Here is a 14,570-nt window from a genome sequence, read left to right on the forward strand (position 1 = left end):
TGTTATGTCCTTAATTGCCACTGACCACTTGCTCATTGCAATGGTCATGAGTTGTGATTTATTTGAGGTTATGACTGAATGTTGAAGTGTTTAAGACTAGATTGTGCTTGATAGGTTTAAGAAAATTGGGTGGTAGCCTGTGAACTGGATTCATCTGGCTCAGGATAAGGAAAGGTGGCATGTTATTGTGAACATATTAGTGAATATTTGGGTTTAGTAAAAGATGGGGAATTTCTTGACTTTCTGAAGGACTGTACTTTGTACTTCTTGTAATGTCAATTTCATTTGCATTTAACTGCTATTCAAGTGACTCAGTCCATGGTACAAACATTTTCTGTGGTGGGGATGCTGAGAACATAAAAAGCAGCTTTCTGACTCTTCCAAGCTTGTCTATTATGCCCTTCATCTGTTAGCTATAGAGAGTGAAGGTGAAAGAAAGAGTAAAAGATTCTTAATAAGTAATATAAGAAATCAACAATTGAAATGCAAACATCTTAATTGATTAATTTGTATTACACATACCTGGAACACGTTTTAAGAAATCATTTTCTTTTAATGAGCATTTCTGATGATAAAAGCTACCTTTTTCACAATTCCAGCCAAATGCTTGGTCGCAGCCCAAACTTCTTACCAAGGGAATGATAATTTGTTGTTTGGTCACATTCTGGACAAATAAGATGTGGACACCAAATAACACACAAAACAACACGACGTTTAATGATACAAGAAACCACGCAATCAAAAATATGTACTTTTATAAGTACAATTATTATTACTCAAGTGGGAAGTTAGTGTGATGTTTGTCACTGCATTTCATAGGCCAGTTTTTCAAATTTGGGGGTGTAGGATGATGTTGCTGCTCACAAACAATCGTCAAGATGGGCATTAGTAAGTAGAGATCTGTGCTTTGATTTTATAAAGTTCATGGTTGAACGGCCCTCATTATTCAGTAAAACCTCTTTCCGTATCAACGCGGGCACCCATTGTTTTGCTGGAATATTTTACAATCTAGGAGTGCTTTCCTTCAATGTTGAGTACTAATCTTTCCATCACATAGCATCTGCTTCATATATGACAGGTATCTGACTTGAATCCTTCCCTAGTACTAGTTATTATTTTTTCTCAGCCTCAGCCCATTAATGTGCCACATGCAGTTGCTGTTTAATGCAAAGTACCATTTTTAAGAATTGTCAGTCTTTCAATTACGCTGCATAACCTCTTCAGCTGATACAGCAGTGAAGCTGATTTTGGAGTATTGACTAGTTTTAGTTACTTTAGATGTTCGATACAGAAGAAATTCAAAGATGCTATTTAAGATGAAATAAGTTCAATCAGAAGTTGACAAATTACTCATTTACATACATGCATCTGCAAATGTGAATATAGCACCAAAATCTTGGTTATGATGTTATGGGGTGATATATATTCTTTAAGTAGGACTTGACTGTTTGGTATGGGGCATTGTGCATACTTTTAGATATTTCTCATACATCAAATACATACTTTTGTAAACATTAGTGAAATTTTATCTTCGCATCGCTTCTGTTGTCAGAGTAATTAAACACCCAAATTCTTGCATTTTGGTAAAATAATCATTGTATAACGATATTTCATAATGTGTAGGTATGTTTATTAGCTACTGCGTCCCTCTGAATTTAACTTGTATTTGCAGTGGTCACCTGGAATAATTTTATTGTTTCAGCTTTATACCCACAGTATCGATTTTCCGTAGGTTCGTAATTTGCAGAAAAGTATTAAGAGATTCACATTTTGCTAAAGCGCCTACATGGAACATAGAGGGACAGCTTTACTCCTTTTTTATGCGATGTATAAATTATTTTAGCGCTTAACGCTGTATAACCTGCAACAAGCAAATGGGCAAAGGCTGTAATACACATGTATTACGCTTTAAGGTGATCTCTAGTCATACATATCCTCCAAACACGTAAGATACCTGCACTGGTAACGACGTTTACATCTTATACGTTGGTCACAATGTATGACGGAAATAAACATAAAAGCATCAGATTTGAAGTTAGGTCTGTGACAGGAAACGTATTTTGTGTATTACAGACGAATTTGAAATCTGCGGATCGAAATATAGTGTAGTCAAGTATTCTTATTATTTTTCAATTGTGTCTATACATCCTTCTACCGAATCGCAGTTTGTTTTCGCGAATGAATTAAAGAACTGTGTTACAATGGACGATGCAATAAGCAAAAGTCCGATTCCGTGGCCGAGGGAGTATCCTGAGGTCTCCAATTTAAGGTTTGCTGTTTCTGGTATTTAAGATAGTTTAAACGAATCTGTATAGTTGAAGGTTTCAGAATTTTCACATTTAAACGGTTTCTTATGAAGGCATCCTGAATTTAATAATAGCTGAACAGTTGTCAGGAAGTTGAGGTTATATTAAGCCAAGCAAAACTAATAAATTATTGTAAAACTTTTCTGTGAAGTGAAAAGTGAGGATCAATATATCATGTTGATTTAAAGTTTGACACATTTTTAAACCTGTTACGAATTTCTGAAGCAAGCTTTCCTGCTGACACAGTTAACAGGAACAAGCTAATGAAAATTTTAAAGGCATGTAACATACCCAGTCAACTTAATGTAGAAATTTATAACATTTATGAAAAAAATCAACCTCATTGCAATAAAAATGGAATCTGATCTCTCAGAATGGGACTTGTTAAGATTAACCATTGAGATGGCTGGTAATTTTATGTGGTACTCAGTTAAACATAGAATATGGTGTGAGTGTGCATTAACATTGTTTGCAGTGCTGATAGAAGTTTTGTTTAATTGTATTTGTGACAGGGCTGAAAGCAATGATTCTTGTTGTCTGTGGAGATGATTCAGTATGTTAATGTTTCATAGCTTAAATGGAAGTTTTAAAAAATATATGCTGCTTCTTTCAGTGCCATGCAGAATGAAGATATTTTAAGCTTTATTTCATATTGCATGAATCCTTTGTTTCAGCAGTTGTGACTATAGTGCAAAGCTGATTTAATTTTTCATAATTTTTTTCTTGTAATTCTTAAGAGGGTAAGTAATTTCAGTTTATGAAACTTTGATAATGACACTTATTTTCTTTTAATTAGCAAGACGAGCCTGAATGTATCCAAGAAAACAGCTTCTACTTCATTTAATGCAAGCTTATCGAAGACTCCTAACGAGCTCAATGTGACAGGGAAATGCATTGCAACACAGGAAACACCTGGTAAAATACCTAAGAAAATGCCAGGTAAAGTATACATATATATGTGTTCATAACTTGTAACATATATGTTAAATTAGGACCAGAAACTTATTTACTTCTCTGTCCAAATCTGCCTTTTCCTTGGCAATAGTAATCTTTTCTTCATTCTCTGTGTTACTGAGAAAGAGGGCATTAGTTTTGTATAATGTGAAATTGGGGTTTTCAGTAGATTCTAATTGATATCAAAATAATCTCTTTATGCACTACCTTCTAGTCAAGTTAACATACTCTTACAAGGACATCAGGTCAGTTGATACCCACCAGTTTTGGCCCCTCCTGTTTTTCAGTATTGCTCTGGCCCCTCCTGTGACTTCTTGGCCAACATATTTGTTGATACTTTACAATTTCTTTGAAAAACACAGTTTTATTTTCCTCTTGCTTTACTGTTATTTCAGAAGGCAGTTTGTAGCAGTTGTTTGGCTATGGTGCAGGCAACTCAGGTTTGATTCTCCGTCAGGCTTTTACAATCATCAAGTCTACAGTGGCTTTGGGGACTCAAATTTAATTTATTTTCTTATGTGTTTGCAAATTTTCTTTCTCTGTTCTTTCATTAAAATTCAAGAATGAGAGGTGTAGACTTGGTTTCTCAGTGTGAAAGGTCGAAAATACACCAGTATTTTATAACAGTGAAGCTTTATATTATGCATTGTGAGAATTGCATCGAGCATGTTAGACTAGGATGACTTGATTCTGGATGGTGATTATTTCAAATGCAACAGAAACCCAAACATTTGTGACATCACAAACATCAAACAAATGCTTGCTGCGTTTGCATTTTCAGATTGTTACTTCACATAATGCTATTGATTTGGCAGCATAATATGCAGACGTTGTAATTATGGAAACAGGTGCTTGTGATTGGGTTTTTATGAGAGTGTGCATTTTTATAGTCTTCCTTATTAGATAGTTCATAAATAACTGCAATGAGAACCTGGCAATCCTGAAACACTGCAATGTAGTTTTTAACTTGTTTATAAAAATACTCATTGTGGTGTAGATTTTAGCAGTTTTATTTCATTGAACAAGTAGACATAATTTTCTTCACCTAAGTACTTGTCATTATTAGTCTGTTGTCACCAGGAATCAAGAATTTGCAGAAATTTACGCATCTCTCATATGTATTTGTTGGTTTTAAGAACAATTGTTTTTTTCAGCTTTCCTGATTTTATTACAGTTACAGAGAGTTTACAAATATCTGTGATAAATGCTTTAATTTATTTTACAGATGCGAGGTTTAAATACACTGCTTTTGCATAAGAATATGAAAGCTAGCAGTTAGATTGATAATCAGATATTCTGAAAAGGTGTTACTATGTAATAACTGAATTATGGTCGTAACGCATTGAGGAACGAACTTCACTCTCGTTCTGAAATGTGAATGAGGAAAGAAAATAAATGAACACAAAGGGTTAAAAAATAAATGACATATTATGACTTCCAAAACAATTATAGACGTGATGATTCGAATGATATTTCGTGGGGAATGTGACCCTGGTCACCTGTACTATAGGTAAGCACACTTCCAGCTGAGCTATTGCAGACAACACAAGTGTACATCCTTTTGTGAGACTTATCAGGTAAAAGTAAAGGTCGTGGAAAATAACATTTTGTATTAGAGAGACTAAGTGGATGGCTGACACAATATTTTGGTGATAAAGTGAGAGGAGGGTCCATTGCCATCATGGAATATCTTGTCCTGCAAGTAGTGGCCAAAGGGTTAATAGTGGTATGACAAATATGCTGTTGATTGGTGTGTGTTATTTACAAATTGGCAAGCCAGTTTATTGGGTGTGGGTTTTTGTGTGGCCGATAAAAGGTGATTCCTGTAAGATTCATAATAGACGACAAATTAAAATGAATATTAAATGTGTCAGTGAAATGTATACTTGATGTCTTATCATATTTTATTTATTTGGGAGTCTGTAGTTTATGTGTATGTTATTGTTAAATAGTATTTTAACCATTTTCTGTATTTTAACAGGCGCTTGTTCATATTCAACAACACCATCATCAGGCAAAAGATCCAAGACACCGATCGGTGGTGATCGATTTATTCCTGTTAGAAGTGCAACCAATTTTGAACTTGCACATTATAAGGTAATAAATATGTTGGTGTTTATGAAACATGCAGGTTGTAATGGTTGTGGACCTTGAGAGATTACATCATGATATGTGAAATGTTTGAGAACTGCGTTGAGTCACTAAACACGTGATGTTTGCTGGTATTTCTGTAGTATATAGGCACTGTTTAAAATGTTGTCTTGTAGGTGGTACAAGCAATTTTGAGGAATGTGCCATGATGCATTGCTTGAGAAGTGGGTAACTACCTACGAAAGTTACGTTCATTATTCATGTCAGTGTGTGTCAGAATAACAAAGAAAAATTGGGTTTCGATCTTGGGGGGGGGGGGGGGGATCGAAATTTGCCTGTGGAGAGTTAGCTGTTATTTTATATTTATAATGTAATTTTAACTAATTTGAATTTTTATGAAGTTGATGTTATTCCTTGTCAGGTGACCCAGAAACAACAACCAGATGATGAATTGATAAGCCCTTCACAGAAAGGATATCAGCGCTTCATGTCAGAGTATCTGTTTGGCGGAGATGTTAGAAATATGAGGCTTCTGTCAGACAAGAACAAAGCACCAGGAAGGCCTGATGTAAGTTTTCTAGTTTTCTGTTTCACTGTAGTACAACGGGTAATTCGTAGGTGATTGCCTCACCACAACGATTGTTACTCTTACTGCTTGCCAACTAAGACAATTAGTGATACGATGTGGAAGATCAGCACATACAATAAAACCCAAAATAGCATGTTGGACACTGCAAATAACACATACCATTTTCTTATTTGTGTCAGGAATCTCATATGTGTGTGTTGTTTACAGATACTTCAATTCTGGATCATTTTCAGGTGATTTGCTGCTTGTTTTACAGGGCTAGATTGCTCGTTTATTTAGTTTTATCAGTATTTATTTTTAGATCAGTTTTTTGTTAGCCAGAGAATTTCTGCATTCATTAACAGGAATTTAGCACTTACAAGTTAATCTAATAATGTCTTCAAATTGAAATATTTTAGAGCTGCATTTAGAGCGTAACCAAAAGTAAAATGTGGCTTCTATCTAAAAAGTTTGGTTCACCCTGTAATATAAATGTTCAACTACTGTGTTTTAAAAGTAGCTGTTATTTGAAGAATGTGTTCTGAAACTTAATGGGCATCTTGTAAATCACTCGATAAATTCTGCTATAACTACAAGTTATAATCTGATTTTAAAACTGTTTGTAAATATTTTATTAAATGTAGTTTTTCCAAGAAATAAATCTGTCTTGATATTCTGTCAACATGTGTGACAAAAATAAAAATTATTTATGCTATCTATTTTTTGTAATCAATTTGTTAAGCTTATAAATAGTTCTAAAGTTGAGTTCTGTTTGTCACTTTTTTCATGGCATTATACTATAAACTCATTTATGTATATTCAATTGCAGGGATTCTTGGATTCTCTGAACGTCACGTATTCCACGGCACGACCTTCAGGAAAGATTTTGACTCGATATATTCCACAAAGTCCAGATATAATTCTTGATGCTCCTGACATTGTGGATGACTATTGTTAAGTTGGTATTTATGTATCTTGTAAGAAATCAAATTTGAATGTTTTATCAGCAGATGTTTGTAACGATTAAGCTTCCAAAAGGGTCAATGGACAAGGTCGAAAAGCCCAACAATCAAAACTTAAAATTTAGGTGTAGAGTGGGACACAGGTCTCTTTCATGACACTTAATGGTTGGCTCAAAGGGAAGTTTAAAAACAATAGACTTAGAGCTGGTAATTTTTCTTCGCTCATCTCAATTACCTATGTAGTGATAAAGCAGACACCTAATGCTTGTAATTGGTTCATAAATATGATATAAGCGAGACCAGAGCCTTATCTAAGAATGAACATTATTTTATTCTGAGTAATTTCAGTGGTACAGATGAAATGTGTGATTTTTGTTTTTGGGAATAAGTCGTATCGAATGTTGCCTTTCGGCTGTGTTTTCCTGAAAGATGACATTATACACTGCAGTTATGATGCTTATTCTAATCCATTGATATTAGGTTATAATTCAAGGCCTTTTATTTCTGGTTGGAGAGAATATTTTGGAAGTCAGGTGTTTGTATTGATTTTTCTTTGTGTGTCAATTAAGGGCATTTACAGAAGATTATAGGAGTTTCATTATTTCATGCAACTTATTTGAAGAAAACCCTTGGTGCCACTTATGGTGGTTTTAGTGGATATATTTATTTATAATATTACCATAACAAATCAGCACTTCAGTACAGTTTATTTCCAGGAACCCTAGCCAATAATCTGGTGATTTTCTCCACATAATGAACATTTGTGCAATGCAGTTTTGAATATATTGTATGCACAAACCCTGTGTAAATGACTTAATGTACAATGGCCACCACTCAAGCAATGTGTTGAATCTGGTTCACCTTACATGTTTTTGCAGTCTGAGTATATGTACATATTGTTCTGTTACGTTGTAAAAGGTCTTTTACCTCATATATATCTCCATTGTTTTTATTTTTCTCTGTATGTGTGTGTTCATACAGAGAATGTCCTTCAGTGGACATAATTAGTTCTATCTGAATCTGAGATAACCCGTTAAAGTTTGAGGCTTTTCTGAAAAAGGTAATGTATTTTTACAGCTGCACAATTTTTGGTTACTAGAGCAGGTCGCTCCTTTCGGAGCTCCTAGTTTGTTAAACGCAACCAACCTTGGTTAGTCCCGAAGAGGAGTTAGTTTAGTGTCTCATTCAAGTGTTTTAACCCCTGAGTAAGAAACTAAACTAACCCCCCCGAATGGGGGGTTTAAACACTTGACCAACCCCCCGAAGTGGGTTGGTTGCGTTGGTTGAGTAAGACACTAAACTAACCCCCGTGTATAAACAAATATAAGGTGATATTGTTGATGACGTCATTTTTTGACGACAACGATGGCTAATCCTTTCGGTGCGCTTCCTGTAATCTGATATTTTACTTATTTACGTCGCTGATCATAGGCCAACAGTTCTTGGTTAGTCAACTTTCTACGTCCAAACCCACCCTTGCAAGTCGTCTTTTTTTTCCTCTTCTGTTTTTTGTTGAATAGTTCTGATGTTTTAGTTCTTTACGTCGATGTCCAGAGGCCATCTGTTCTTGATCAGTATACTTTCTACGTCCAGCAACACCATTGCTAATCTTCGTCTGTGTTTTCTTTTCTATTTTTTCCCTTCTGTTCATATTGTATACGTTTTTCTATTTATCAATGTAACTCTCCCTTCGCTTTTCTTTATTTGTTAAATAGGTCTGATGGATTAGTTCTTTACGTCGCTGTTCAGAGGCCAATTGTTCTTGGTTAGTCAACTTTCTACGTCCAACCCCATCCTTGCAATTCTTCGTTTGCTTTTTCCCCTTCTGTTCTTGTTGAATTAGTTTTTCTAGGTTTATCAATGTAAGTCTTCCTTCGCTTTTCTTTATTTGTTAGATAGTTCATTTTTTTTAAGATTTTACGTCGCTATTCAGACGCCAATTGTTCTTGGTTAGTAAACTTTCTACGTCCAACCCCACCCTTGCAAATCTTCGTTTTTCTTTTTTCCCCTTCTGTTTTTGTTGAATACGTTTTTCTGCGTTTATCAATGTAAGACTTCCTTCCCTTTTCTTCATTTGTTAGTTCAGATTCTTAAGATTTTACATTGATATTCAGAGGCCAATTGTTCTTGGATAGTGAACTATCTACGTCCAACCCCACCCTTGCAAATCTTCGTCTGTTTTTTTTCCCTTCAGTTCTTATTGAATAAGTTGTTCTATGTTTATCAATATAAGTCTCCCTTCGCTTTTCTTTACTTGTTAAATAGGTCTGATGTTGTAGTTCTTTACGTCGCTGTTCAGAGGCCAACAGTTCTTGTTCAGTCAACCTTTTACGTCCAGCCCCACCCTTGCAAATCTTCGTCTCAAAATCGATCATGAAGTCAGTTTTTATAATAGTATTAATCATCGTAATATATCGAATGAGTATCAGTTTACCTTGTAGGAGTTGTTAGAGTTGATACTTCAAATAGTTGATAACGTCTTCTTTCACTTTCCTGATGTTTTAGGACAACTGTCAGAAAATTATCAATAATGCGATTCCACGTGCTTCTTCTGGAGCAGTGATAATGCGACTGGCTCGGTAGTGAAGCGTTATTTGTTTACTCGGCATTGTTGTGTTGTACTCGGCATTGTTGTGTTCCACAACAATGCCGAGTTTGTTTATAGTTGACATTGTTGATGACGTAATTTCTTGAAGACAACGACTAATCACAAATTTTTATAGTATAAGATGGATAATACACTGTGCCTCTTTAAAAATTTTGTTCAAATTTGAGTCATAGATTTTGTTGTAATAGTCCTTGTTATTTCAGATCTGAACCTGGTCGATTGGAGTCCGAACAACATCCTGGCAGTTGCTCTTAACACCATGTGTATCTGTGGAATGCTGGTACTGGTGCTACTCGGAAGTTGCTCAGTCTGGAAGGGAGTGATTTTGTGTGTTCTCTGAGTTGGATGCAAGAAGGAGATTGTCTTGCTGTGGGAACAAGTATGGGAGTTATACAGGTTTGTTATGTTACCCAAAAAGTATATATTTATCCACTAACAGAATTGGCGACATGTAAATTGCCAGCTCTTGAAAGATGTTACCTTCAAGTTAAGTGGGATTATACGTCATCTCAAGAAATTAGTAACCTCTTATACCACTTGCAGAGACAGGCCACTACATATCTAATCATGGGCTGTGACAGAGTGAACTTGTAGGCAGTTACCAGTGTTTCAGAGGAACATACTGTCTCCAACCCAAAGGCTGAAGTGAGAAGTGTTGGGAAGTGGTTGGTTTATATAGGGTTAGGAAAAGGACCAGGCAATGGTGATTGTCCAGCCAGAGACCAGGAATGAAGAAGGAAGATGGAAATGGTCCACGCCTATTGAAAAGAGCCCTAAAAGGGCCACTTATAATCTCTCTCCTTACCCAACTTCTCTCTAGCGCCTTGTTTCATATCAGCCCAGACTGTCCATCTTCCTTGCAGTTAAAGTGAAGCTGCAAAGACTGATTTCAGACCACTATAAAAAGGCAGTGTTTCAGATAAGTGTTACTAAAATGCTGTGTCACGTTGACAAATGTGCGTTTTCCCCCTCCCATCCCTCTTTAACCTCTGGTTTTAGATTAAAATATTCACATGCATGCAGTCTCTTGAGAAAACTCCCACGGTCATAACGTCATTTATATTAGATGTGTTATTGATAACTTCACTGTTTTCAGGTTTGTGGACTAAAGTGGTCTCCAGATGGCAGATACCTAGCTAGTGGTGGAAATGACAATATGCTGTACATTTGGCCAGTTGTTGCAGGACGAGCTTACTCACAACCCCAACCTTTATACTCTCTCAGGTAAGTCGATACTTGATGATGTAGTTTCGTATTTGTGAGATGAGTGGACGTCGTACTCTATCATATAAATTCCATGAAAATAATAAAATGTGATTGTAGACTTATATTTTATCTTGAAACTGTTCCAGTATTGCTAACTTGTTTGTATTTTAGTCAAACATTCTTGGACTGTCAGTCACATCAGTTGATTAAAAATCACCAGTGTTTCAGGGACCATCTCCATCATTGCTCTAGACACACAAATGATTGTCACAAGGGAATGACAAGCGCGTTTTCAGTTTAGTAGAATTGCACTGCAAAAATTGTGACATTCCATTTCAACAAAGAGATGCTTATTTTCCTGCTGTGTCGTAATTTCCAGTGTTTGTTTGTAGTGCACATCAAGCAGCTGTGAAGGCATTGGCATGGTGCCCATGGCAGCCTAGCATATTGGCAAGCGGTGGTGGAACAGATGACAGATGCTTTCGCTTTTGGAATTGAAATACTGGTTGTTGTTTCAACACCATCGACACTAAGTCTCAGGTAAGGCCTGGATAATTACTGTATTTATGACCCCTTGACTGCCATGACTATAGAAGTACATAACTGCTTAGGCTGTTGCACTGTTAAATTTGGTAGGTACAGTAGCACATCTATAGTTATTAAGTGGATAATTATTGTTTTATTTAAATATCTAGGCAGCCATGTTGGTGTTGTGTCAAAAACCAGCATTTCAGAAACACTGATAGTGGAGACGGAGCTAGTCTCTGGAACATTGATTTTCCACTCCACATTGACATGTCTGGTCATTTGAGAAGATTTTATAACAAATGAGTAACGTGACTTGTGTTTGTCAATTTACAAACATCTGAAATGTATGGACTGTTGCTTAACTACTGCATGATTATCTTGTTGAAGTTTGTAATAAAATGGCCATTACCTTCATATTCAACTACTGTCTTCTGTTTGTTAGACATTATTACCACTAAGGGAAGGTTTATGAATGAAAAGTCTCGATATGTGTGTTAAACATTTTTTCATCCTCTTAGTTCATAATTGTCTTGAATTTTTAAATGTGTCAGTCATTTGTCTCCTTGGACTGGGTTATTTAGTGGATTTTGTTACTTCCTTGAATCCACTGAAATATTTACACTGTAAAAAATTTCTTACAGTTATGTGGTCTTCAGTGGTCAGCTACATACAGAGAACTCATCTCAGGTCATGGTTATGCAAATAATCAACTAATTATGTGGAAATATCCATCAGTGACAAAGGTAAATGATCATAATTTTAGTGAGATGAAATGTTAATAGAGAAGGGATTGAAAATGAATTGGTTATTTCTGAAAGGTTTGTATTGGGAGATGTCTACGAAAGTTCACTCAGGATATTTTCATGTATTTTAAAATTATACATATATAATTGTTTAGTTGGAAGATAGATTTATTTCACACTTATTTTTGAGCATCCTGTGGCTGAGATTTAATTCTTGTAGAACAGGCTCGAGTTACCAGCCACTTTTGTATATTATTGTCTGACTTAGTGTTTAGCACCAAAAACATGATGTTTCTGATGCCCAATCAGGCACCCATTAACAAATATTTTGTAAACGAAAGTCTTCTTCCCCCACTCTCTATTTGCTTCATCATAAATCATGGGTCAGTATACGTATTTATGCCGCAGTACATGGCACCATCAACCCATCCCATGAGAACCTGAAATCTCAGGAAATGTTTTTCCAATACTGTCATGGCAAACTTTGTAATTTATGTTTATTTTGATATTGTTCCCATCACCTTTACTCTGCCTTGCTTGAGGGAATGAAAGAAGAAAATGGGGTGGTTTTCCTGGCCTCTCAATTTGGTCTCAACCCACAACTCCTATGTTTCTTCCTCTTGACTTTTCTTCTGTCTCTGTTGTGTTTCTTAACCTGTCATTCCCATCTTTATCACAGCCTCCATTATGAACATTTTCCTTTCACTTTCATGTTCAAAGCCTTCTTTGGGATTTGTCTATTATTCATTCTTAATAAGCCATTGCCCATACCATCTCATTCTGTTCTTTGTTAGATTCTCTCTCATTTTTTAATTTTTTACCTATCTCTTTTAGTATTTCAGTCTTTGCTTCTTAAAAATCACATCTCTGCTGCCATTAATCTAGTAGTTCAGGATTTTACTATTTAACATAAGAATTATGATCCTTAAATGCCTATTAATTTGGATTGAAACTCTTTTATTTTGATCATTGCACTGGGTGAATATTTTAAATTTGACCACAGACCTTAATAACTTGTGTGGTCCCCGTACAAATTTATAAAGTACTTCCATAAAATATTTTCAATCTAAATGTCAGACAGGATCTTGTCGTCCAAACAAAACACTAACACAATACGAATACCAGTACCACCTTCTGCAGGCAGAGTCAGTTTGTATTTTTACTGCAAGAGTTTATTGCCAAACCCCAAAGCTGGAGAACTGGTCCTTGCACAATTTTATCAGCAAAATTAGAGCATTGATTAAGTTAATTAAATCAAGTCTTGAATTAATTTCAGGTTGCCGAATAACTGGACACACAGCACAGGTCTTGCAACTGGCTATGTCTCCAGATGGAAGAACAGTGTTGTCTGCTGGTGCAGATGAAACGTTAAGATTGTGGAAATGTTTTGCTCCTCATCCTGCCAAGAAGGAGAAAGAGATAAGAGACTCTAAGGCTGCTCCGAGCATGTTTAAGAGAATTCGCTGATGAAATTTGGTCACACAAATTATGATGTATCTATTGAAATCCTGATGTTGAGTGAACAAATAATTTGTTGTTATTGTGAACTGTCTAGTAACTTACATAAATGTTCAAGATGCATACTTATGTGGAGTGTTATGCAGGACTGCTTGTGATTTTGGTGATATGTATATTTATTTGTTTTATTTAACCTCAAAAACAACAACGGGTAAACGTGGTCATTAACTGCAAGAATATTTCTGATATTTCTTTCATACTCTTTAAGATATTTACAAGTTGTCTTGGACCCAAAATTCAAAAGCTGTGGTTTGGCAAAGGAATAAACCAACCAGTGAATCGGAATGCAGGATGCGAGTGATAGCAAGGGAAAGAAGGAAGGTGATGGTCATTCTCATACAAGAGGCATATAGTATATTCGTTGCAAGGCTGTCATACTTTTATCCGCATTAATGAGATGAAAAGGGAAGTACACATCTTTACGTGGTCCATGGCAATGCTCTAGTGAGTACTTTATAGTGACATAACTATTGCTCTGTAACAGGAAACATGCTATTATGGTATAAAATTTAGGTTATGTTAGTTTTAGGTTAAAACTTTGTTAGTTTTGATTTTAAAAATAATTAATTGTGTTGATAGATCCATACAATATCTAGAATTGAACCAACTTTAAAGCAGTCAGGCAAGCAACCAAACACATTCAAATATTAGGGGACGGAAAGATGTTTCCTGACATTAATTAATCTAGAAGATGTTTATATTGTTCTGGACCCAAATCAAGTAGTGAGGTAACTTTAAGCTTTAGTTTTTTGATTGATATAGATACATTGAAATGTGTAGTCGATAACAATCCATGTTTCTCATCCAACACAAAGATGTGATTTGACATACCACTGCAATGTGCTGCATCTCCAAATCTGAAAGACATTACAGCCATTTGAAGTTAGTTGTATAGCACATACAGGTGGCATTTAGTCATAAAACTGCAGCAAATTATCTTTGTAGGATATGCAGACAGATCTACAAACCATTGAAAAGCATCCTCCTTACCATTATGTATATAGTTTTAAAGAAACATTCAATTTCAAACGGTTGTAAATATTCCAGTTAGTATATACAGCAACCAGATTCTAGATTTGGTGTGGT

General features: G+C 35.5%; 1 pseudogene across 1 annotated transcript; it reads left to right on the top strand.

Moving 5' to 3' along the window:
• The first annotated feature begins 1,996 nt into the window (after positions 1 to 1,996).
• LOC147875158 (cell division cycle protein 20 homolog) lies at positions 1,997 to 13,663 on the top strand (annotated as a pseudogene). Its single transcript, XR_015535520.1, has 10 exons — positions 1,997 to 2,269; positions 3,103 to 3,245; positions 5,242 to 5,357; positions 5,773 to 5,919; positions 6,749 to 6,872; positions 9,693 to 9,885; positions 10,586 to 10,713; positions 11,088 to 11,235; positions 11,865 to 11,966; positions 13,243 to 13,663. The product of XR_015535520.1 is annotated as a cell division cycle protein 20 homolog (transcript).
• The last annotated feature ends 907 nt before the right edge of the window (positions 13,664 to 14,570 follow it).

Source organism: Zootermopsis nevadensis, unplaced genomic scaffold (assembly GCF_977971745.1).
Source record: "Zootermopsis nevadensis isolate Lab colony 2312 unplaced genomic scaffold, Znev_1.0 Znev_ptg000001l, whole genome shotgun sequence".
NCBI classification, from domain to species: Eukaryota; Metazoa; Arthropoda; class Insecta; order Blattodea; family Termopsidae; genus Zootermopsis; species Zootermopsis nevadensis.